General features: G+C 40.8%; 1 protein-coding gene across 9 annotated transcripts in view; it reads right to left on the bottom strand.

Moving 5' to 3' along the window:
- ADCYAP1R1 (ADCYAP receptor type I) overlaps positions 1 to 17963 on the bottom strand; it is a 155973-nt gene extending 138010 nt beyond the window's left edge. For 5 of the 9 annotated variants that reach the window (XM_054059076.1, XM_054059072.1, XM_054059071.1 and 2 more), the window contains exon 1: positions 17275 to 17630. The gene's annotated coding sequence lies outside the window, so the exon portion shown is untranslated. Of the gene's footprint in view, positions 1 to 15899; positions 16149 to 17274; positions 17631 to 17881 lie in introns of those variants that run through there. The other 4 variants (XM_054059077.1, XM_054059078.1, XM_054059069.1 and 1 more) reach the window with 3 other exon arrangements.
- Between the last annotated feature and the right edge of the window lie 5086 nt (positions 17964 to 23049).

Here is a 23049-nt window from a genome sequence, read left to right as displayed (position 1 = left end):
TGCCCACCATTGTGTCTAAATCCCATAGGAATTCTTCAAACAGCTACCAGGTTTTGAGACCTTCATTAGGCTGCGGACATGCCTCTCTCCATCTGCAGCCATGGTGAAGAGAACATTACTCCCAGTCAGCACAGAGATACCAGTCCCTGCTGCACTGCTTCTGGTCTGTCTGCTGAGCCAATCGTACCAGCATTGCCTAACTCAATTTATTCCAAATAAAATGGGTTAGCTTGAATAATAAGGCTTTGCTAACCAAGGTCAATGTGATACGACAAGGTTAGGGAGTGCTCTTGCAAGCAGTTCAGCTGGCAGATTCAAGACGTGGTGACAAGTGGGTGACAAGACCTTATTACTCTCTACAACTACCTGAAAGGAGGTTCTGGAGAGGAGGGAGCTGGGCTCTTCTCCCAAGTGACTGAGGACAGGACAAGGGGGAATGGACTCAAGCTCCACCAGGGGAGGTTCAGGCTGGATATCAGAAAAACATTCTTCACAGAAAGAGTCATCGGGCACTGGAACAGGCTGCCCAGGGAGGTGGTCGAGTCCCCTTCCCTGGAGGTGTTTAAGGAACAGGTGGATGAAGTGCTTAAGGTCATGGTCTAAGGGAGTGTTAGGAATGGTTGGACTCAACGATCCAGTGGATCCTTTCCAACCTGGTGATTCTATGATTCTATGATTCTATGAAGGTGCTGGAGTTGGCTAGTTGTGGTGGTGTCTTCAAACACCTACTGGACTTCACAGCAATTACATAGACGTCAGCCTATACAACTCAAAACCTCAGTCTTCCTATGACACTATTGCCTTTTTTCCCTTTTTCTTGTACGTACTATTGACACTCTTGATGCTCATAATTTTAACTATCGACTGGTAGATTCATTCTGCCATTCTTGACAGAGCAAGTAAGTGAAAATGGGTCTTAGTAATGCATATTTCTAAATTTTGTGACAAGAAATATTTTAAAGTAAAAAAATATGCAGAAAATTCTGCCATTTAATCAATGCATTCTTTTCATATACCTTAACCAGTACATTGTCAGTAATTAAGCTTTTATTATGGTTCTTTTCTCATTCCCTTTATTTGCCCCTTCCTCAATACGTAGCCAACACATGATTTTGCATCCCAGGCAGATTTCTCTGATTTAACCTAGCAAATCTTTTAATTCCTAATTTGGTATTCTGCTCTGATACATTCACCTGGAAGCCTGAGTGGCTAATGTTAAAAAAAAGATCATTTTCATTTTCTTAGATACTACTGAGTGGTTTAACGAAAAATACACATGCAGTGCACAGTTTGTGATCATAGATTGTATCATCCATGCGCTTCACAGCTGAGTCAATCTTGATCAGCTTTTCAATGACGGGATAAAGATTCAAGTCTAGGCTGGAACTACTTAATAATGGTGAGTTACTGAAAAAAGTGCTTGCATGAGAGCAAGGAACAGTTCACTAGAGAGAAGGAAATTTGACTCCAAACCTCTAATGTGAAGTGTGGATATAAGCACAAGTAGTCCAAAGCAGGACTTTGAGTTTAATTAACCTTGCTGCTTAGTTACAAAGGCTTTCCATTTAAATTAATGGTTCAAGTCAAAGTGTTAGAAAAGCAAACAGACAATCTATATTCTAATAATAAGTACTACTTCCCTTTGTCATTTATATTTTTAACTTTTTTTTCCTAATAGAAACATTGAAGATAACTGATTCAGTATTCAAGAAAAACTTCAAGTGCAGTATTCAAGAAAAACTTCAAGTGGACATCTATTTTAATTACTATTTGAAATAGCTTTTGCTATATTAGACTGTGTTATGTGATGGCTTCTGATTTACTTTATAACAATTCACAATTTATTCATGATGTATTGTGTCAGAATTGTGCAGAAATTAAAACACATTCATAAATGCACATATTTCCAGTTTCATGACATCACATTTTGTTTATCATTACATGATACCTTGAACAAAGAAAGTATTATGTGGTATTAGTGGACTGACTGTACTACTCCTGCTCACCTGGGCTTATGTTCTCCCCAGTTAATTATTGGTATTTAAATTATGAACAGAGATATTTTAAACTCTTCCAACTGGTAATAAAAAAACCCCAGGCACCTCCATTGCATGAATCATATTTTGACTTCAGTCACTCTTTGCAGACGCCCAGCTCTCTTCTTTGGTTAAAGAGGAAGCCTATTCTGACCACACTCCTAAGTCAGACATGATAATAGAGTTTGCTTTTTAGTATTATCTTTAGGGTTTCACTTCTTAGGACTTTCTTCTGTCATACCTTATGAGTCCTTTCACTTTTTTTCCTTGTTATACTTCTGTTTCACTAGCACCTTGTGATCTCTAAAAGATCTCCCAGCTTCCAAACTGCACATTTTTGTGCCAGTTGCAGTCAGTCAGCCTTTTTTTCTTGGAAATAAAAAATAACTGCTCTGTTTGTGCTCAAGTTCTTTAATTATTAGGAGGCAGAGTAAGGGTTCATCCTACATGGTTTCTTCAGCAAACAGTAAACTAAAAAAGTCTTATCACTAGAGAAGTCCCATTTAGCATCTAGTTTATTTTTTGCCCCCAGAATCAGGTTCCATAAACTGTTTTAAAATCTGTTGTGTATAGTGGCACATATGGAGATTGCTGACTTACGGTAAGTTTTGTTTCTTCAACACATTTTTCTGAGATATTTTGCTACTCTTTCCTGTTACAAGCCTAGTTTTGAGAATTGATAAGTACCTTCACATTGGAGTTGGGCAGGTTTAAGGTTTGTCTACCCTACGTAGCCCACAGCACTTGCATTCCAGGATGATGTCCTGGTTTGTTATAATCTACAAGAAACATTAAGGATCCTGCAAGATCTGTACCTTTAGTTCCCATGATGTCCATGGATTTAAAAAAGCCAACAGTATCGAGACAGACAGATCCCTACTACAAACAAGAATTCCTATGTGTTTATGTGAGCTTGAGCTACAAAAAGAGAAGGGAATAAAATAAAAACAACCAAAAAAACCCAAAATCCTTTCTGCAAGGAAGTGCAAGTTGTACTCTTCGACTTCTGAACATATCTAAAACACTAAAAACAGATATGAAGAAAATACTCTAAAATTGTCCTTGTTGTTATTGTCACTAAGGAAACAAGTCCCTAGGAATCTGCAAGCTGAGTATTCAGACTCTTTGATGTGCAGCCAACTCTCTCTTCTACACGATTTCCAACTCTCTGAAGAATAAGATCTGCCCACCAAGGGAAATCTCTCTTGTTCTGTCTCAGCTGAGCCCTTACTTCACCTGGAGATTGAACTCTGATGCTCCAGAAAAGCCGTAGTCCAGGTTTGCTGCAACATGAGATATCAAAGCATAGAGTCAAGACTAAGCCAAGGGATTTTTACCTTAAGATATTCCCCTCTGCAGTCCAACAGCACTGCCAGGAGACCTAGAACAGCACAGGAGCAAAGGAATGCGGGAGGCACGAGACAGAATTTTTTCTCTGTTTCCCTGTGGTGTTGTTTTCAGCCATATTTCATCTGCCCCATCCTCTGTAATAATAATTTAGATGTATGGGGCTTTTTTGTGTCTGGGTCAACAAGGTACGTATACGTTGTTTAACCTCTTCAGCCCTTCAAACAGAGTGGTCATCTGAAAACTGCTTATTGGAAATGATGTATGATATTTTATAATTTCTGAACTATACCCGGGTGTTGTAGAGAAGAATCTTAGTTGACCTGTCTGCATACCCATGCAAATAACTTATTGACCAAATTGCAGAGGACCTAGTCTTTCCCTGGTGGTCTTTATTTTCTCAGCCTTGGCATAGTCAATATATTCTACAGTCACAGAGTCTTTTCTTTCCCAAGGAACTCAATAAACAGCATATTCTGTTGAAATACATTCAAACAAGGGTGGGTATGCATGCAGATATCCCTTCTCCAGTTCTGCTGCAGACTAAGAAGCAAATAGTGGCTAAATTCATTGAAGAAAGACATGGCTGATAACAAACATTAACGAGGGAACAGGATTATTTGTTTCAATCACTGGAGACTCAGTCAAGACTTACATGCAATGGGCCAAATGGAATGTGTGAAAAAACTCCATAATAAAAAATCATTTTAGAGTATTTGAGATTTGAAAATAATTTCTTGTAATCAGTGACACGCGTCCATGTCAGACTCTACTTCCTAAGGTTCCTTGGCAATGTCACAAGGGCTTATGTACTGTTATGTTTATCCAAACTCCAGGATATCTCCCTGTAGCAAGTTTATTTCTGTTTTGTCTCTAGCTCTTTGCAGTCTTTAGTCTTTCGTTTTCCTCCCCTTGTGTAAAAGCATAATCTGTCTCTCTGTAACTCAGGATCTTTTGTGTGGCCTCTAGACCGACCAAAAATGCTTAAAAGGTCTAAAAGCAAAGCCGTTCTGTCCAAGTAAACAGCTGGACCACAGTGAATCCATCTGTCAATGGCAGCAATTCAATAACCACTGAGCAATCTTCTACCAAGGTAAAAAACTGTCTGTCCAGCCAGTCAGGAATCTTTGCTTTTATGTTAAATTCATCAGTTGCCTTGGTATCAGATGAGTTTTGTCAGCTACTTGTTTGTGAGTACAAGACTGCATAATAAAGTGGAATAGCCAACCACCACCAATGGTGGGTTCATAACAGGGACAAGGAAAATAAATGACCTCAATGTTACAGCTACATTGCTAAATACATCGAGTATAAGACCCCTCCTTTGCCTTGAGGTCAAGTAACATATCATCACTTTTATTCATTCTACTAAACTGTTTTACCACAAATCAGAATGGTCTCATCCAAACATCCTATGAGAATAGTCTCTGGTCATGATTTTCCCCGAGCATTGTTTCCAATGTGGTGTTGGCCTTTATTTGTTAAATATATTATTTATTAAATGTTACACAGAGAGCAACTTATTTGAAAATTGAATTCTCCCAGGTTACTGCAGATTCTTCCTGTTTTCCTCCCATTACAGCAGTGAAAGTGATTATCTGTTTTCCTAAACATTTGCAGTCTAATTGGTATTCGTGCCAGTGCTGAGTCAAGCAAACGCACCATTGCTGAACAGATCTTACTGAAAACAGTTTCTTCCACATCAAGGGAGTTTTATTTTATTTTTAAAAGGCAGCAGAAATTTCCACCATTGTGTAGCACAAAAACAAAAAGACACACTGCAAAACCTAAGCAACTGATAACTGTTTGATCATGTGCTTCTCTGACCGCATAAGAACTCTGAGGTTGTGAGTTTTCCACAGATCATTCCTTATTAACTACCTATTTATGATGATGACAATGATACTTTTAAGAATTTTTTTGGGAGAAGATGAGCAATTATTCACATTTAAATGCTATAGATCTGTGAAGGAAATGCATTTTGTTTGGTTTTTTTACTTTACCTATTAACCCTAGTGTGTCATAATTGACATGGAAGGCCTTCGTTTTGTAAATCTCTGTGAAGAGTTAAGAGAGGATTTTGATAGCAAGAGTATATGAAACTTCAAAGAAATTGTACTCAACTGGTAGCTTTTCTTCAAATATTCTGTATATCTTTAAGCAAATCAAATTGGATTTCCCTCCAGTAACTTCAGACATATACTTTGCGGATGTTTATAGATAAACAAATCATCCCAGAATCCCTTACTAGACAGTGGGGGAAAAAAAGGACATTTAGGGCCACAAGATATTGGGCTTACTTTAAATGACTGCTTCAGGAAAAAATGAACTAAACCCTGTATTCTTATGCTCCTTAGACGTGTTTCAGATATAGTTATGTTGTTGAAATCTACTTAGACTGTAAGCTCTACAGGAGTATCCTGTGCAGGGTGCTGTGCTTTTGCAGTGGAGCTTCATGACTATTGGAGTAACGTGTTGAAGAAATCACCACATGAACAAACAAGTTTCAATTTATAGACTGATTTGTTTAAATTATTTATTTTTAAAGTGTTCAAAGCACATTGGTAGAATATTTGATGAGAGGTATATTAGGAAATCAGGGTCATCTCTCGTTGATTTAATAGTATTGTATTAAGGCCAAGTTGCACAAGCAGGGAGAATATACTTGACAAATATTGCAACGTCATTGGTGTTAACAACAATGGTTCATTCCCTTAGGCTGCTGCAAGACAGTGTAAGAGCTTTCCAAAACTACTCACTGTATTTCACCTGTTTCATATTGCTATTTAGGGGTCACTAAAGACAAGAGTCTACTGATACAGACAATAAAGACTAAGGCATAGGCTCATATAGAACATTTTGCAAGGCCAGCCATGAAACAATAGAGCTACCAGCCATGGATCTGATCATAATGTTGACTGAAGTTGTGGCTGCCCCATCCCTGGAGGTGTTCAAGGCCAGGATGGATGGGGCCTTGGGCAATTTGATCTAGTGGGATGTCCCTGCCCACGGCATGGGGTTGGAACTAGGTGATCTATGAGGTCCCTTCCAACCCAAACTATTCTATGATTCTATGAGACTATGAGTCTATGAACTCACGGTACGGGGTACTGGACAGGCATGGCTCATAGGGGAATGGAAAGTACTTGCAGGATTGGACACTGGTTTTACTCTTTTGCCTATTTGATTATTAAATGGGCTGGCAAATCAGTATGGTTCATTTTGCTGAGTATGGAAGAGTTTATATCTTTTTAGAGACTAGCTCTTTGTTGAAGGCTAAGGTCAACTTCAGATGATATCACTACTACCAGTTCAATTTAGAATGTGTTAAGTTTTTTTCTTTCTTCATGTTCCCTCACATCAGTCATTTTTCTTAGCCTTCTTGATCTTGGAGGAGAAAAAAGTGCCGCGAAGGTTAATGCATGTTTAGAAGTGCTGAAAGTCAAGGCAGGAGGACGACCAGTAAGCATTCTGATGTAAGTTACTCCACCAGCCAAGGAAGCTAAATCTTGAGATGCATTTTCAAGAGAGATGCAGATTATTATTTGTTGAGGGCAGTTGCAGAGATATGAAAAAGCAAGACAGGCCCAGCCAACGTCAAGTATGTCTTCATCTTTGTAATTCCTAATACAAATGAATATTGTTTTCTATAGTACATATTATGAACTCTGGTCTGATATTTACCTGTTGCAGTCTAGATGTAAATACTGAGGCACTAAAGCTGGTGATTTTTCAGAGTCACACAGAACAAGCAGCTGACAAAGGTAATACATTTCGGACACGGCAAAGACACAGCACAGAATCAAAGTTGTTTAAATTGGAAAAGACCTTTAAGACCATCACGTCCAATCCTTAACCTAGCACTTCCAAGGCCACCACTAAACCATGTCCCTAAGCAACACATCTACATGTCTTTTAAATACCTTCAGGGATGGTGGCTCCACCACATTCCTGGGCAGCCTGTAACTTTATCTCACCCATCTTTCAGTAAAGAATATTTTCCCTAGTATCCAATCTAAATCACCCCTGGTGCAATTTGTATCCATTAACTTTCATCCTCTCACTTGCTACTTGGGAGAGGAGACCAACATCCACCTGCTACAACCTCCTTTCAAGTAATTGCTGAGAGCGATAACATCTCCCCTCAGCCTCCTCTTCTCCAGGTTAAACAATCCCAGTTCCCTCAGCTGCTCCTCATAAGACTTGTGTTCCAGACCCTCCACCAGTTTTGTTGTCCTTCTTTGCACACACTCCAGCACCTCAGTGTCTTTCTTGTAGTGAGGGGCCCAAAACTGAATACAGGATTCGAGGTGTGGCCTCACTGGTGCCAAGTAGAGAGGGATGATCACTTCTCTAGTCCCGCTGGACACACCATTGCTGATACAAGCCAGGATGCTATTGGTTTTCTTGGCCACTTGGGCACACTGCTGGCTCATATTCAGCCATCAATCAACTAACACCCTCAGGCCCTTTTCTACTAAGGCCGTGGTGTTGCATGGGGTTGTTGTGACCCAGCTTCAGGACCTGGCACTCAGTGTTATTGTATCTCATACAAATGACCTCAGTCCATCAATCCAGCCTGTTCAGGTCCCTTTGTAGAACCTTCCTTTCCTCAAGCAGGTCAACGCTCCTGCTCCAGTGTGGCATCACCTGCAAAATTCCTGAGCGTGCAATTTATCCCCTCATCCAGATAACTGAAAAAATTATTAAACAGAACTGGACCCAACAATGAGCCCTTGGGAACACCAGGAGACATGTAGAAAAATGCAGACTTGCAGAAAAATTTCGCAGGTTGGAACCAGCCCATGAATCACAAGCTGTAACATTTTGGGTTAAAGCTCTGAAAGCTGATTTAAAAAATGCAAGTTTGAACATGCTGTTGAAGAAAGTGATATGGATTAGCCTGGACATGCAGTTAGAGATGCCTTCATATTCTTTTCCATGTGGCAAGTTTAGATGAAATGGGTAGATCTCATTTAACTTTTATAGATCATCTGGTCTGTCTTACCTGGCTCTTCCATAGCACTCACTGTCTGATATCCCCATATATTTAATGGTGGTAAAAAGGATATCCTATTACTTCTTATGAAAACCTAGTTTGGGATCAAAAAATCTAAACTTGGACTCCAGTGCCTGTTAGGGCAGGATATAATAAACAGTCATTTAGTCCCACCCAGAAATCTGCAAACGCAAAAACTGTGCACGTTTAGGGCGAGTACTTATAAGAGAATCAAAAAAGAAATTACGTAAAATTATATATGATTATCTGAAAATTCTGACAACTCTTTGTTTAAATGACAGGATGTTGAAATTTTAATATTTCGGTATATGACATGCAGCATGGAATTGTCTGCCAATTGATTAAGCAGAATATCAGGTGAGAGTTTCTCCATTCAGCAAAGAAGTTCAGGCAAACTTCCTTTTCATGTTTTAAGAAAATAGTCATGTGTTACGAATTATCTGATGAGAGTTCCATGGTTGAGCTATCATATTTATGCTTTCATATCAATATTTATTATGACATTTCACACACACTAAATTTCTTGTGGCTGGGAATAGATTTGACGTGGGTCATATCCATTGTACAGCATTAGGCAGTAGTGATGTACATTAAATTCCTGCAAAATATGCATAATCTATTTATTGAGGTTTGTCTCAGAAGCTGATTGGGAATAGCAGAGCAATAACCCTTGTTCTAATTAAGTAGGGACAGTGGAAGGAAAGCAAGAGGTCAATTTAATGGACTACCAGAAATAAAAGATAAAAATCAGGACAACAGAGCAAAAAGGAGAATATCTTCGTTTGGAGAATCCTTTATTGTTTCTGCTAGGAAGATTTAAGGCTTATTTTCCCAGATCAGGAAACTACAGATAAAATGGATCTTGAAAAGTTAAAAAAAATCCCGACTTTTTCTTTCAGGGACAGTTACATCAGAGTTTTTTCCAAACTGATGCACAGTTCTCCAGAAAAGCTTGAAGAAGCAGGGCCTGTCAGAATGATAGTAAAGGTTGCTCATCAGGATTTTGCTTTAAATAGGTCATGATTTGCTTTAATCACCTTGGACCCAGCTCCATGTTCTTTGGATATAGAGAACATGCCAGAAAAAGAAAAAAAAAGCCAAGAAAAATAATACAAACTTTCATCAACGTTAAGTGTGAGGTTGACACTCTTCATCCCAAACAGGAGAGTCTAGAGAAACTGGGACAGTCAGATAGTAAAGTCAATAGCACTAGGGAATTTGGACAGAAAAGTCTTTCTGCATTAACGATCCAAAAACTTTGGGGAACCTACATCTCAAGGAAGCTGGGAAAAAGAGTCACAAGGAAAAAACCCAGGCTGAAGGTTGTGAAACAAGATCATTCAAAGTAGCTAAAAGCAACAGAGGAGAGAAAGCTGGGCAACAGACGTGTCTTGGACATCCAGAGATGTCAGGATACAGTGAAAATATTAACTCAGATTGTCAAAAGGAAAGTAAAGCAAGATCATTGGTATGACCCCAGCACATCTGCCACAGATTGACCTTTTCTTCTGCTTTAGACTAGGACAGCGATAACGTACAGATGAGGGGAGAACAGCTAAGGTAAGAGGACAGAGACAGCATAGACTAGTGATCTGTTCAAGGCAACATACCAAAAGATGAAGTATAGGCTGTAAATACTTCAGCCATAAATTATAAAGAGAGAAAACCTTCCAGATTATTTTGTCACAGCATAACTGGGACCCGGCTGTGGTAGTCGAATTTGGAGAAAGGTGAATGCAGTCTTAAGGTTATCTCATGGAAAATAATTCCAAGAATGATTTGGAGCTACGTAGATACACCTGCAACGTAATAATTCTTTTCTGGCCCAGATTCTTAACTGTGATATCCCAAGACAGCAATATCAAAGAGTGTTTCCATTTATTGCATTTAGACTTTTCAGGCTAAGGAGTTAAAGAGCTCACTCGATAGTAGATACCTATATTTGTCTATACAGACTAGGTATGGGCCCAGGGCCAAAATCGTAGCCTTAACACCAGTGTTTGGTGTCATCGATAGTCCAGGGTATTTAACCTGTCCTCATACAGACAGTAAAAGGTGTGGAGTAGATAAGCATCATCATATCTACAGATCCTTAGTAGATGTTAGAAACCCCAGGGGATCTCAGATGATACTTAACACCTATGTTTAAGTGACTGATGTGTGTTCTTCATCTCCATTGAGTGTAACAGGATCTTATATACCTAGATGCAGATAGACACTTCAAAATATACATCTATTTTTAATAGATATTAAATATAGATATTAAAAATAGATATGCATCTATTTTTAATCTCCATGCTAAATCCCATTTCTGGTCAACAAGATTGAAACTGTCTTGGCAAAAGAGACCTGCGATTCTTTCATACAGAGAAAAGGCAATGATTTGAATATCAGAGGTGAAAATCTATCATAGATACACTTGCTGGAGAAACCAAAAAGGGTGTTACATTTATCTCTTCTCTTCTTCTGAATAACATTCAGGCTTTGGTAGTCTCTGAAGTTTTTTTTCCATGACCATCCAATGGCAGTACAAAGAGCAAGTCAGGGAACAAAGAGCCAGAGAATACAGAGCATTGTCCAGAGGCTTGAATGCTGCAAGAAACAGCTTCAACATGGCTAATAATGCCTTTTCATGCTGCTCTCTTCTCTGCAGTCACCAAGCACTGTTCTCTAATGAAGTTTGTTCCAGCTGTTCTCCCACTGTACATAATCATCTCGACTAACTAACCCGTTCACTAGTGCAAAAATGCCATCCAAGCTGTCAAACTTCATGCAACTCAAATGAGTGAGTGTGGATTGTGGAATCCAAGGCTCCAGTGACAGCTGTGACACATTCACAGCCTTAGTCATGAAGAGCTTAAGCATCTGCAGTATTTCTGACGCTCTCTCATCTCTGCATCTTAAGTTAGAGAACAAAACTCCTGGAAGGGATCCAAAGATCCAGCTCTCTAAAACACAGGAAATGAGTAACTTTACTAACTTTAACTTGGGCCTTTATATAATGCACTTGTGCTGGCTTCTTTATATAATTTGTTTCTAGGCCAACTCTAAGAGAGAAAGTTCTGTTTTATGTCCAACATCCTAGAAATGCACTAAGCCCAAGCTCATACTGGCTCTTATAAACTTAATTCACAAACGTGGCAGTAAGAATACAAACAAAAATGCTGCGGTTTAATAAAGTCTTACCATTCCAGGAAAAGGAATTAATAGTTAAGGATATCTTTAAACACTCTTTCCAAATAAATACAGGTTTTTTCTGCAGCAAAGAAGCATAACTCTTACTACTACAACTTTGATTTCAGTCTACATATCAACATGTTCTGAGAGGTTCATGTTTGCTTTCTTTATTCATTGTTCAGATTTCAGTAAATATTTTTAAAGGCCATAGTTAAATAAGAAGGTGTTAGGTAAATCCATTTATCAACTGACTAGGGGATTTTGTTAGCTTAGGACAAAAGGTGGATGCATTGTAATAAGAAAGCATTGAGCTAGTGATTTACGGCAAAAAGCTGGCTTTTAGGTCACCTAATTCTAAGCATGTCAAGTGCTCCAAGCTGGTCAAAATGTATTGCACAAGGTGCCAGCCCTAAGCTAATGAGATCTGGTCAGCATTCATCTCCATTTTCTTGAAATTAGAGTGTAGCTATTCACAAGGAGTTTATGTTAGATGAGGCTTGGAACATTGCACAGCTTCTGGCTGGCTCAGAGAACAGGCAGAAAGAGCTCGCACCTGCCTGCAGAAAATCATGTAGCTGTCCTAGATGTGTCCCTGTGTTGATATATCCCCACCTGTTCATAAAATTACATACCAGCTTCAGTCGGCAAATCCGTTTTACTAACTGGAATTGCTCCGAAGACAGAAAGTATTGATGCACTGAGGAAGCCTCTGAGATTCTAAATAATCAATGATTAATTAGAAGGAAAAAAAAAAGGCAGTTGGACGGGATGGACAGGATGTTGCCTGGGATGTGTGGCATGAATTCTCTCTGCAAGGGATAGGTTGAGGCTGCCATTGGTTGAATAAAGAGAAGATGCAGGTGAGGAAGATGTGGGAGCCACCACATCACGCTCAGGACTTTTCAAAAAACTCTACCACAAAATGTATTGCTATGAGCAAGCAAGAAATTACCATTATTTCCCCTAAGCAAAGACAGGAGCAAGAGAAGACTTGCACTTCACGGGGATATATCTGAGATACCACCGAAGGATTCATCTCATTCATTCTGGATACGTTTCTCTAAGCCAGCTGTTGCAAGGACCTCTACAGAGTGATTTATCACTTCAGCATGAGATGAACCATCCTCCCAGTGTATAGTACAATGAATTGGGTTGATTACCTTGATGTGACCATCTAGTTTTCAGATACATAAGTGAGAGTAGATGAATGTCACCCAAGCTTACAAACACTTCTGAGTGAGAAAACCTTCTTCCACATAAATGAATGATAGTTTTGCCAGGGGATGATTTGGGGCAAAGTTTTTGCCTTAAGAATGAGGGAATTCATAACTTCTCCACTGCTCAGAAATGAACCTAACTATACGTCTACTTCTCGCAAAAGAAGAACTTGATTCTGTCATTTTTCCTTTCAATAAGGCTTTATTCCTTAAGAATCCCCACCCAACCAGATAGAACAATACATCATCCCTCGCAGGAAAAGAGAGCAGCAAAATTTGCCTCATTCTGAGGAACTAAGGAATAAAAAATAAAAAATCTTGGCTAACCCACCATGCAGATTAAAGGGGTTTTTCCTGCCCTAACCCTCAGCTCCATTTAGCAGGCCCAACAAAAAATAGATAACGAATTATAATTATCCTTCCATTTGCAGCTCCTGAGCAACTGTGACCCAGTCGTCTCTAATGGATTGCAAAAGCCACTGTGATTGAGGCTTTTCATGAAATGCCTCAACATTGGGCAGACAAACCTGCAAACATACCTGAGAGATGTTGAATGTTCTCTGATCAGTAAAGAGCTCTTAGACTTCAATATACCCAACGTTATAAATTATTATTGCTATTGTCATAATTATATTAAGAAGAATTAAACTATATAGATATTTGTCCTCTTTTCTGTCATGTTACAGTGAATTATGATTTACACTAACAAAAACTAGAATTATTGAGTTAATTTTTTGGGGTTCTTTTTTTTTGGTTTGGTTTGGGTTCTTTACACAGTGCGAGTAAGCAGAGGTTGTCACACCTTTTCAAACATTTCTTTTTGATGAATCAGTTAAATAAATAGCTCAGAGCAGTTTCAGAACATAGTCCAAATGTAAAATGTGACACCTAAATGAGCAGGAATGAGACTGTCTCTAGGGCAGATAAACTCTAATATCAAATGCAAATCAGCTTATTTCATGGGACTTACAAGAATTTGGATTCAACAGTAGCATGGAATCAGAGAAGCAAAAAAGAGTCCCTGCAACTGCATCCATATATTTCTACAGGAAGCTTTCCAAGGGAATATTCCTCAGCACAATAGCCATGTTATCTTCAAATTCTGTGTGACGATGCTTCTACCTTTTCTTCAGGAGATGGAATGATTTAGTGCCTCCTAAGAAGTTCAACCCCAAAATTATTCATCTGGCTTTACTGCAGTCAGCCTATCAGCTTGCATGGGGATATAATCAATGAACTGCAGTGAATTACATAAACAAGACTTGAACAATCTGGTTTGGTTTATGTGAGTTCCTAGTTTGTCTTGTGGAGATAAAAGTTCAAGCCTAAGAAGACAGATCAATAAATTGAGAGAGGAAACGCTGGTCACAGAATACATCACAAGCAAAGCATTGGGATCAGAAATGGATATTCCTCCATGAAGCATTCTGCAAAAGAGTCTATCTTTTTTTCCCATACATTTGTGCCTACTTGATTACAAACGAAACAGCGTTTTAACAGCCACCACAGACACAGGAATTCTAGTGGAAAACTACCAAATACTTTTCCATGTGCAAAGCATTTCTTAAGAACAGAACAAGTCCAGCACCACGGGAACTGGGAAAGTACCTCATCAAAGGTTGCTGTATATATGGGGTAGCAGGAGTACTCTGAAACAGAGTAGTGTTACAGCTATCTCTGATGATACATTTTTGGCAAAGATGAATTTAAAGTTGTGAATAAGAAAAAAAAAACCAAACAAAACAAAACCAGAAGGTCCTCATTGGTGCATTTACATCCCTTTCAGTGGAGTTGTACCATTTCTGCAACAGCATAGAAAAGTCACTTCAAAATCCTGTTGACTGCAGTGTGCACCAGATCCCACCCCTGCTGCCTTCATAGATTACATGGGATGGCTAGATGTGAAAGGAAAACAGGGAATAAAAACAAAGGAACATGAGACAACACAAAAATACACTTTGCTGACTTAAAGGTTGAGGCTGCACTCTCTGGGCAAAGTAGTGGAGTGAAATAAAATTCAGTATCTTCACTGACTTCTATACCCTGATATTAGTTTACCTTTCCTGAGAACTGTGGCAAATAAATAACTCCTCTGTTAAATCAGGACTAACTGTAAAACCTGATATTTCTGCAGGTCTTTCCGCCAGATATGAGTTACAGCATGATCCTATCCTGAGTTTAATTTTTCTCACTGCTTCCCAACTCAAATATTCTGGTTTCATTAAAAGATAATCTGAGCTAATTTAGGAATTAGACTGTTGGTACTAAGTGTGCTCAGAAGGAAGGAAAGGAAAACAAAATCTGGTGCATTGAAATGAATCAGCTTGGGGACATGGCTCTCAACTTAGCAAAGGCGTAGGCACATATGGAACTCAACCCCAGAAAAAAATATTTCCAGGATGCCGGCTCAGTCAGCCAAATGAAGAGAGATGTAATGAACAAAGGTCTGAACGTGATCAACAGTGCAGCCTACAATCTCAGAAATCTCTGTTTTTCTCTCCCTGGTAGCATTCCACAACAAAGCTTCTGCCTTCATGTTTTTGAGCTTTACCTATACACCAACAACAGCAGATCTAGAGACCCACATGCGGCTGTGGCATCACCATGCAAACAGCAGACATCTTAAACCTAACAGGGAGCCAGGAACCCTCTTGTTTTCTTGTAGGCACCCCGACAAATGATGAAACGCTAAAGCTAAAGAGACATCACAAAGTTAGTTCCCTGTTTAAAGATAGATATGTGTATTTATCAAAAACGTAAAGCCCCCCGTGACCTTGAAGTCTATTCAGTGCCAATGGATATCCTTCCAATCACTGCCCACATGCTTTTGACTGGAGAAAATAAAACAGAAGAAACCTTCCCCTCTGTGATGTCCGAGGTAGATTGCTAGTACAATAACAGATCAATTGTAGCTGTCGTGAATGAACGACAAAGCAGCAACCACTGCCTTCAGCACACAGAAACAAGGGGGGAAAAAAAGGTAAAAGACTATAACCCAGAACTGTAACCGAGAGACAGAGACATCAGCCTTAATCCAACTCCTGTTATTACACTGAATAGCAATCCTTAATTATTCATCATATCAGAACAGCGTTGCCTTACCCGTCCTTTAGGACAACTTCTTTCGAGACAGCTCCAGTGTATTTTGCATTAGCCAAGTATAGATGCTTGTACAGTGTGTTCTTTCTCTGTTGCTGTACCAACGCCACTTTAAGGAGTTTGCCTTCGTGCTATCATCGACAAGTAACCCTAGGTAATCACACATTCTCTTTGATTAGCATGTGCTAGCCGTGGAAACATTTCCCCACTCTGTACCTGCCCAGCATTGCATAGGCTGAATAGGGAAGTGAGATGTCTGTGTACCCACATAACATCAAACGAAAATCCATTTGTAGTTTGTTGACTCCAACAGATTTTAAAAGAAAAAAAAAAAAAAGCTACTCAAGAGCTACTTCAGTGACGTTGTGTACTGCCATATCAGTCCAACACTTGCACTCTAATTAACATACGCAAGACGGTTGGTAATCCGTAATATCCTAAGAAAGAATCAGGTCACTTTGTTGCCTTATTCATTTTGGTTAATATTTTTTAGTATTATTGTAATTACCTCCAGCGCTACTCCAGTATATTCTTCAAGTTAAAAACCTGATTCTGTTTACCAGCAGATTAGATGTCGGGGAAAGCCATTGACTTCCAGGGAGTTCTTCCAGACCTGTTTCTATGTAAGTGGGGTGGTCGTCTAATCATAAACACTGATGTGACACTAAACAAATATCCCTCGTTTTTTAACATGCATTTTCCATTCCTGAACAGCATGCTGCATTATCTCTTTCTACCTGTCTGTAAACTCTTCAGATTCCAATACATACCTGAACTATTCACATGTTAAATTTACAGCATAGCATTAAAGAGTCTGTCCTGTATGTTGTCCCTCTGACTTAAGATGTGCTTTGCATATAGATGGTATTATTAGAACCAGCTGTTCAAATACTGATAAGGAGAGCTGCACAGAGTCATGCAAGCAGAGGTCAAAGGCACATTACCAGCAATTTTTACTACAGTAAAAATAGAGAAGTCCTGGTGCACTGCTTGAAGGGTGAATCAGAGTTTCTGCGGCAGGTGAAGATGCAGAACTGCAAAGGGAACCTTGAGCTCGAAAACGCCGACAGCAGCACCAAGACTATTAGCAATCAGGTTTTATTTACCAGCCATATTGTGTTAAAACCAGACGTGATTCCCATACCGACTACATTAACCTGTCACCATTCGTATTTGTTTGCAAAGAATCTCTCGCAGACGCATCCTTAGAACCTGCAGTTCTGAGGCTGAGAGCAGAAAGCCTGCATGCAATTTCCCCCCACTAAAGAAGTATTCCCAGGACCTGGGAAGATGAAGGAAGAACCGGTAAATCAATGTCAGCGGTTCGTTCCAACCCTGAACCGGAGCGATGCTATCCAGGGCGGAGGAAAGGACTTACCATTGCAGCAAGGATCCGTCCCGGTGCTGGAGATGCTGCATCCCCGCCGTGCCGGGGCGGGGCGGGTACCAGTGGGGTCGGAGCCAGCTGTAGGGGGGAATACTGACCCCTTTCCAAGCAAAACCTGTCCTGCTAAGGCTGCCGGTGGTGCAAATGAGCGGCCGGAGTCGGGCTCCCCCCACCTCGTTCGCACCGGGCGGAGGAGGGGTCGGTGCCTCCGAAGGGAATCCAAATTCCTCCTCCCTCTCCTGCCGGTCATGTCCAAGCTGCCTTTGCTCAGGGGATGGGCCAGCTCCTGGCCGTGAAGGAATTTGCCATCACTAAATATATATCTCAAAAAAAAAAAAAAAAAAAAAAAAAAAAAGCAAAACCACCCACCTCCTCCAAAAAAAATAGAAAAAAAAGATTTGCAAACTTTTTTTTTCCTCTTTTTTTTCCCTTGTCTTTTTTTTTTTTTCTTTTTTTTTTTTTTTTCTTTTAAGAGGGACTATTCGCGTTCGGGAAGTAGAAGATGGGGTGTGGGAGGAGAAGGGTATTCAGACTGGATGAGATGCTCTGCCTGTGGTGCGCTCGCCCCTGTATTTCTCTGTGTGTGTGATTCTCATACCCAGACAATGCTCTGCAAAGCGAGCTGGTCCTGCGGAGAAATGCAAACACCTCCTCCCCCAAGTGCCTCAGGAAAGGAAAAGGGATATGGAACCAATAGCTTTTCCTTGGCTAGTCTCATTAATATGGAGGAGGAGAAGGAAACCAATGGGGACGAGCGGGAGGAGGGGTTTATTCAAATCCAGTTTCTTAAATCAAGCACTTTTTTCCCCCCTTTTTCTTTCCTCCTCCTACTTCCCCCAAATCCTCCTTCTCTCTATCACTTAAGCACCGTTTCTCCTGTCCCAGAGATTTTATTTCTTATTTTATTTAGTGTGACAGGGTTAGCAAAAGACAGTGATGGGAGGAAGGATAGCACTGCTGCTGGAACCGGGGAGTGGGTGAAAGGGAGGGTGAAGGGAGGCAGTTTCTCCCTGAGCTAAAGAAGAGTTGATTGCAAAGAAAAGCGATAAAGTAGCCGGAGTTGGCAGGAGAGGGACTGAGGGGAAGTGGAGAAGGAATTTCGTGTAGGAGCAGCATTTTGCAGATGGTATTTCCAGACAGGCAGGTGGCCCATGTCCAGAATGATCTGATCTTATGGAAAGGATCTCTTCCCCTCCCATAACAGGCACACACGCACAGAAAGGGAAGTGGCTGCACAGGAACAATAACGTCTGCACAACATGATCCCTACAACATCAGTGTAGGAGTGGTACATGTTGCTGGAGGACCAGTGGAGTGGAGCTGTAGAAAGGATTAACAAGGTTGCTGACGAAGAGAAAGGATGTCCAGCTGGTTCCTTTGACTTGTATCTGGAAAAGAACACAGTGGCACTTACTCCCTGCAAGGCGTTGTGCATCCAGTTTTGGTCCCCACTATACAAAAAAAGGTGCGGACAGGCTGGAGGGGGTCCAGAGAAGAGCCACAAAAATGATCAGAGGACTAGGAAACCTACCATTTGAAGTAAGGCTGAGAGAACAGTATTTGTTCAGTCTTGAGAAGGGAAGCCTTAGGGGAGACCTTATTAGCAGTATATAAAGGGTACCTAGCAAGAGAATGGAGACTCCCTTTTTATGAGGAGTCACGTGGAAAAGACATGGGGTAATGGGGATAAGTTGCTCCTGGGGAGATTCTGATGGGATTCCAGAAGAAAATTTTTCACTGTGAAAACAGTTAAACATTGGAATAATCTCCCCAGGGAACGTGGATTCCTCTATACTGGACGCTTACAAGACTCAGCTTCACAGGGCTCTGGGCCATCTCATTCAAACTGTATATTAGCTAAAAGGTTGGACTGAGTGATCCCTGAGGTCCCTTCCAACTTGTCATTCTGTGATTCTGTAAGAGCAGCAAAGCATCCAGTCCCTGCTCCCTTCTGCAGAATAGCACCCAAGGAAAAGCTCTTCAGACCTGGAAAATGATCACTAGAAGGAGTCTGAACATTTATAGCAGGCCTAGAGGAACCCTCTGCCAAGGCATCCCATGGAGACACTTGGTACCATGCTGCTTCTACTGCTGCCAGCCAAGCTGCTCTCAGGTCCCACAGACACATGTCAAGAACTTGAGATGCTGAATGCCCAAGTCCTTAACCAAATTCTTTGAGACCTGTGCTGTAAGAGCAGCTGCCTGCCGATGAGATTCTTCTAATTACCCTGAAACTTCACAACACCTGGTATATCCATACTGTTGCTCTTCCCATTGTGGAAACCTTTTCCTCTGTTTATCTTTTAGCACCTCCCCTTCATTTTCTGAGTCTCCCATCTTCCATTTCCCTTAACATCTAAGTTAATTTCAAATCCTCCTTGCCTTCAGCCTACTCCCAGATTAAATAAAGGAGAAAAAAAGGCAATTTGGTTAGAGAAGAAACTAAATCCATTACCTGTCCAGTGTGAAAATCCCTGACCCAATTACTTACTTGCATGTTATAGTCCCGGCGGCTCTCAGTCCAGGTGCAGGAGCCTGAGGGGACACAGCTTCACAATAGAAGCAGTAGAGCAGACAGTCCTGCCCCTGGTCCTGTGGCACAGTAACAGCCCCATGTCAGTATAGATGCCTTCTCTTGAGAAAAGCATGCACCGACACCTTATGAATGCATTCAGCTCTGGTTTTATTCCAGCATCATGAAACAGTCCAAAGAATCAACTAGACTTTTCAAAGCTTTCCTTTGCACATTTTCCTTGAGTTATGCCATCTTCTCTAGCTGCTTGTCACAGCTTTCAGTAACCTCACTCAATGCAAAGGGGAAAAAAATGGGAAAAAAAAAAAAGAACGTAAATGTTTACATTGTACAGCTGAGCTAATCAACCTGTGCACTCTATATAGACATTAATAAGAGGCACCTACTTTATATACAGTTGACATAGTAGAAAACACCTAACTAGATTTTCATAAAGTATAAAGGGAGCCAAGACTAACTAAATCAGATTTAGATTTGTTTGTCAGGTATATTTGACTAACAATTTATTAGTCAGATATATCTCATCCAGCTTTATTTTTCTGCATCCTAAAGGGAAAGATACAGGACATGTTTGTTCCTCCCATGAGGACCCGTCTATGTTTGCAACTTAAAGAACTTCTTCTGCCCTCAAAAAAAAAAAAAAAAAAAAAGAATACCCTGCAACAAAAAAAAATAAAACTCGCCTCAAAACTTCCAGAATTTATGGCAGTCCTACCTCAAAACCAGAAGCCCCACTATGAAGTGTTGTCGTGGGTTGCTAAGCATGGAGGAAGGCTGTTGAATTATTATGTGCTGCTCCAACATCAGTTCCCTGTCTTTCCCAGGAGAAGGGCAATGGGCCAGGGGAATTATCTAGTGACCCAAACCCAGCCACAGTTGGGCTGCCTTAAATGATCTCAGCTGATATTCGTGTCAGGTTTCCAATTGAAGTAGTCTGGAGAGTCTAAGAACTTTATTCTTCAAAGAAGGCAATTTTCTTCAGGAGTAAACAGTTAAGCCATTTTCAAGTAAACAATGTTTTATTGCTATCCTCACGAGCAGTCTATTAAAGAGATTTTTATTATTTCAGTGTGTGTAAAGCATAATAGACATTATCTCGGCTAACGTGAGAGACTGACAGGGGCAGGAGAAGGCTTCTTGAGAGAGGTGTGAGTTACTGTGAAATGACCTAGACAGCCATCCATCTGTCATCATACAAAGGGGCAAGACACTGGCAAACTGGCTGCAAGAGTGTTTACCAAGACCTTAAAGGTATCTTGTTGGAAGGTCCTTGTCCTCTTCTTTTATTTTGACACCTCAAATATGATTTAGTAGACCAAACACCTAGCTCTGAACTGGCCAGCTACCTCTCCCTTCATATTGAGGTCAGAACTTATCAGTGCAGTCATTGGAATATATGGCATGATCCAACTCGCCCCAATTAGATAATTAAACCAGCTTACAGGAAATGTGTCCTAAATATGCCTGTTTCTCTTTCTCTTCAGTGATGCAAAACACACCGGGAACACCAGCCCAGCTCATCAACACCCACAAAATAGACCTCTAAGGTTTAATGAGATGAATGCCTCTTTCACTATCAGCTTTGACAACCCTGAAATATTGAGATTCGCCTAGTTGGCTTGTTCCTTTCTGCCAGGACAAGAACTACTCCCAGACAGTGCCACAACTTCCCACCCACACTGGGATCCTACCTGCCAGACCCTATTGGCCTGCAGATCCTCTGATGGGACAGTCAGCTGTGCTGAGGATCAAAAATAGACCCAGAGGAAAGGAAACCTCTCTTGTGCTGCAGCTGAGGTGCGAGGTTGAGAAATGCCTCATGCCAGATGGAACCCTCTGCTCTGCCTATTCACTTCCTACCAACCAGTAGATTTCTAACAATCAGAAAGAGGCATCTCATGGCTCCTCCTCCTGAGGACAAGATCTGATGGAAGTAGAGAGTGAGAGAAAACAGCTATTTATGCAGACAAGTAATTTGTTTCCTTTCAAGCTATGCAAACTAGTTATACTGTTTTAAGACATTTCTACTGGTAGAACTGTGTCCACAACCAGGGATTATGCAGTATGCTAAATACTCCACATGCTCTGATTAATTGAAGCATACTTAGTGTGTAGGCAAAGGTATACATCTCTGTTAAAAGGCATTAACTCAGAGTGTGAACTTGAAGAGCAGTAGGTATCCTGCTGCATACCTGCTCTTTGCTTTTAGTAAATATAGTGTAGCTTAGCCCACAGAGTGTGTACTTCAGGATGCTGGAAAATGCAATGGCAGCCCTCAGTGAGAAGATATGGTGCTGCAAATTCACTCCCAGCTGACTGTATAGGAGGCTGTTGACCTAGCCATCCTAAAAGGGAATTTGATTGAATCAGACCCCTTGATTCCTGTATTCAGGCTTTCTTTGCCTCCCCTAGTGCTGCAATGAGGTCTACTAGAGAACAACTGCATCTTCCCTCATGAACTCCCCTCTCTTCCCTCAAACATGTTCTGTTGTGGAAGATGTAGTTGACTACTAGGAAAAAAGAAGGGAGAGAGGACACGTATTAGGCTTGGTTTGCAGTGCATGCAGGTAAAGTTAACCTGCCTCTGACTCAGGCTTTTGCAAATGCAGGAATCACCCTTCAGAAGCTGGGTATGACAGGAAGGCATGCTCTGCTCTCTGGCTTCCAGGCCAGCTATAAAGAAGGGCTTGCTTATCCAGATGGTGGTACCTTGATACCTTACCTTGATCATTCTTCACAGACTGCCACATACAAAGTATATTATCCCAGTGACAAAGGATGAGAGTCAGTTTGCAGATTGACAGGTAAGTGTAGATGTCTACATGTGAGCTAGGTGGTATGGTCTCACTATAGTCAACAGAGATCTAGTTATCATAGTCAACGAAGACTAGGGATACCTGCGCAGAAGTATGGAATCATAGAAACATAGAGTGGTTTGGGTTGAACCTTAAAGTCCATCTAGTTCCAATGCCCCTGCTATAGGCAGCAATACCTTCCACTAGATCAGGTTGCTCAAAGCCCCATCCCACTTGGCACTGAACACTTCCAAGGATGGGGCATCCATAACTTCTCTGAGCAACCTATTCCAGTGTCTCACCATCCTCACAAATATATCCTCACAGGAAAGGTGCTCCAGTTCCCTGATTAACTGCATGACCCTCCTGTGGACTTACTTAAGCAAGTCCTTGTCTTTCATATGCTGGGGGCTCCAGAACAGAACACAGTACTTCAGG

The sequence above is a fragment of the Cuculus canorus genome, chromosome 2 (genome assembly GCF_017976375.1).
Source record: "Cuculus canorus isolate bCucCan1 chromosome 2, bCucCan1.pri, whole genome shotgun sequence".
NCBI classification, from domain to species: Eukaryota; Metazoa; Chordata; class Aves; order Cuculiformes; family Cuculidae; genus Cuculus; species Cuculus canorus.
Note: the sequence above shows the minus strand (reverse complement) of the source record. Positions and strands in the feature narration are given on the sequence as shown.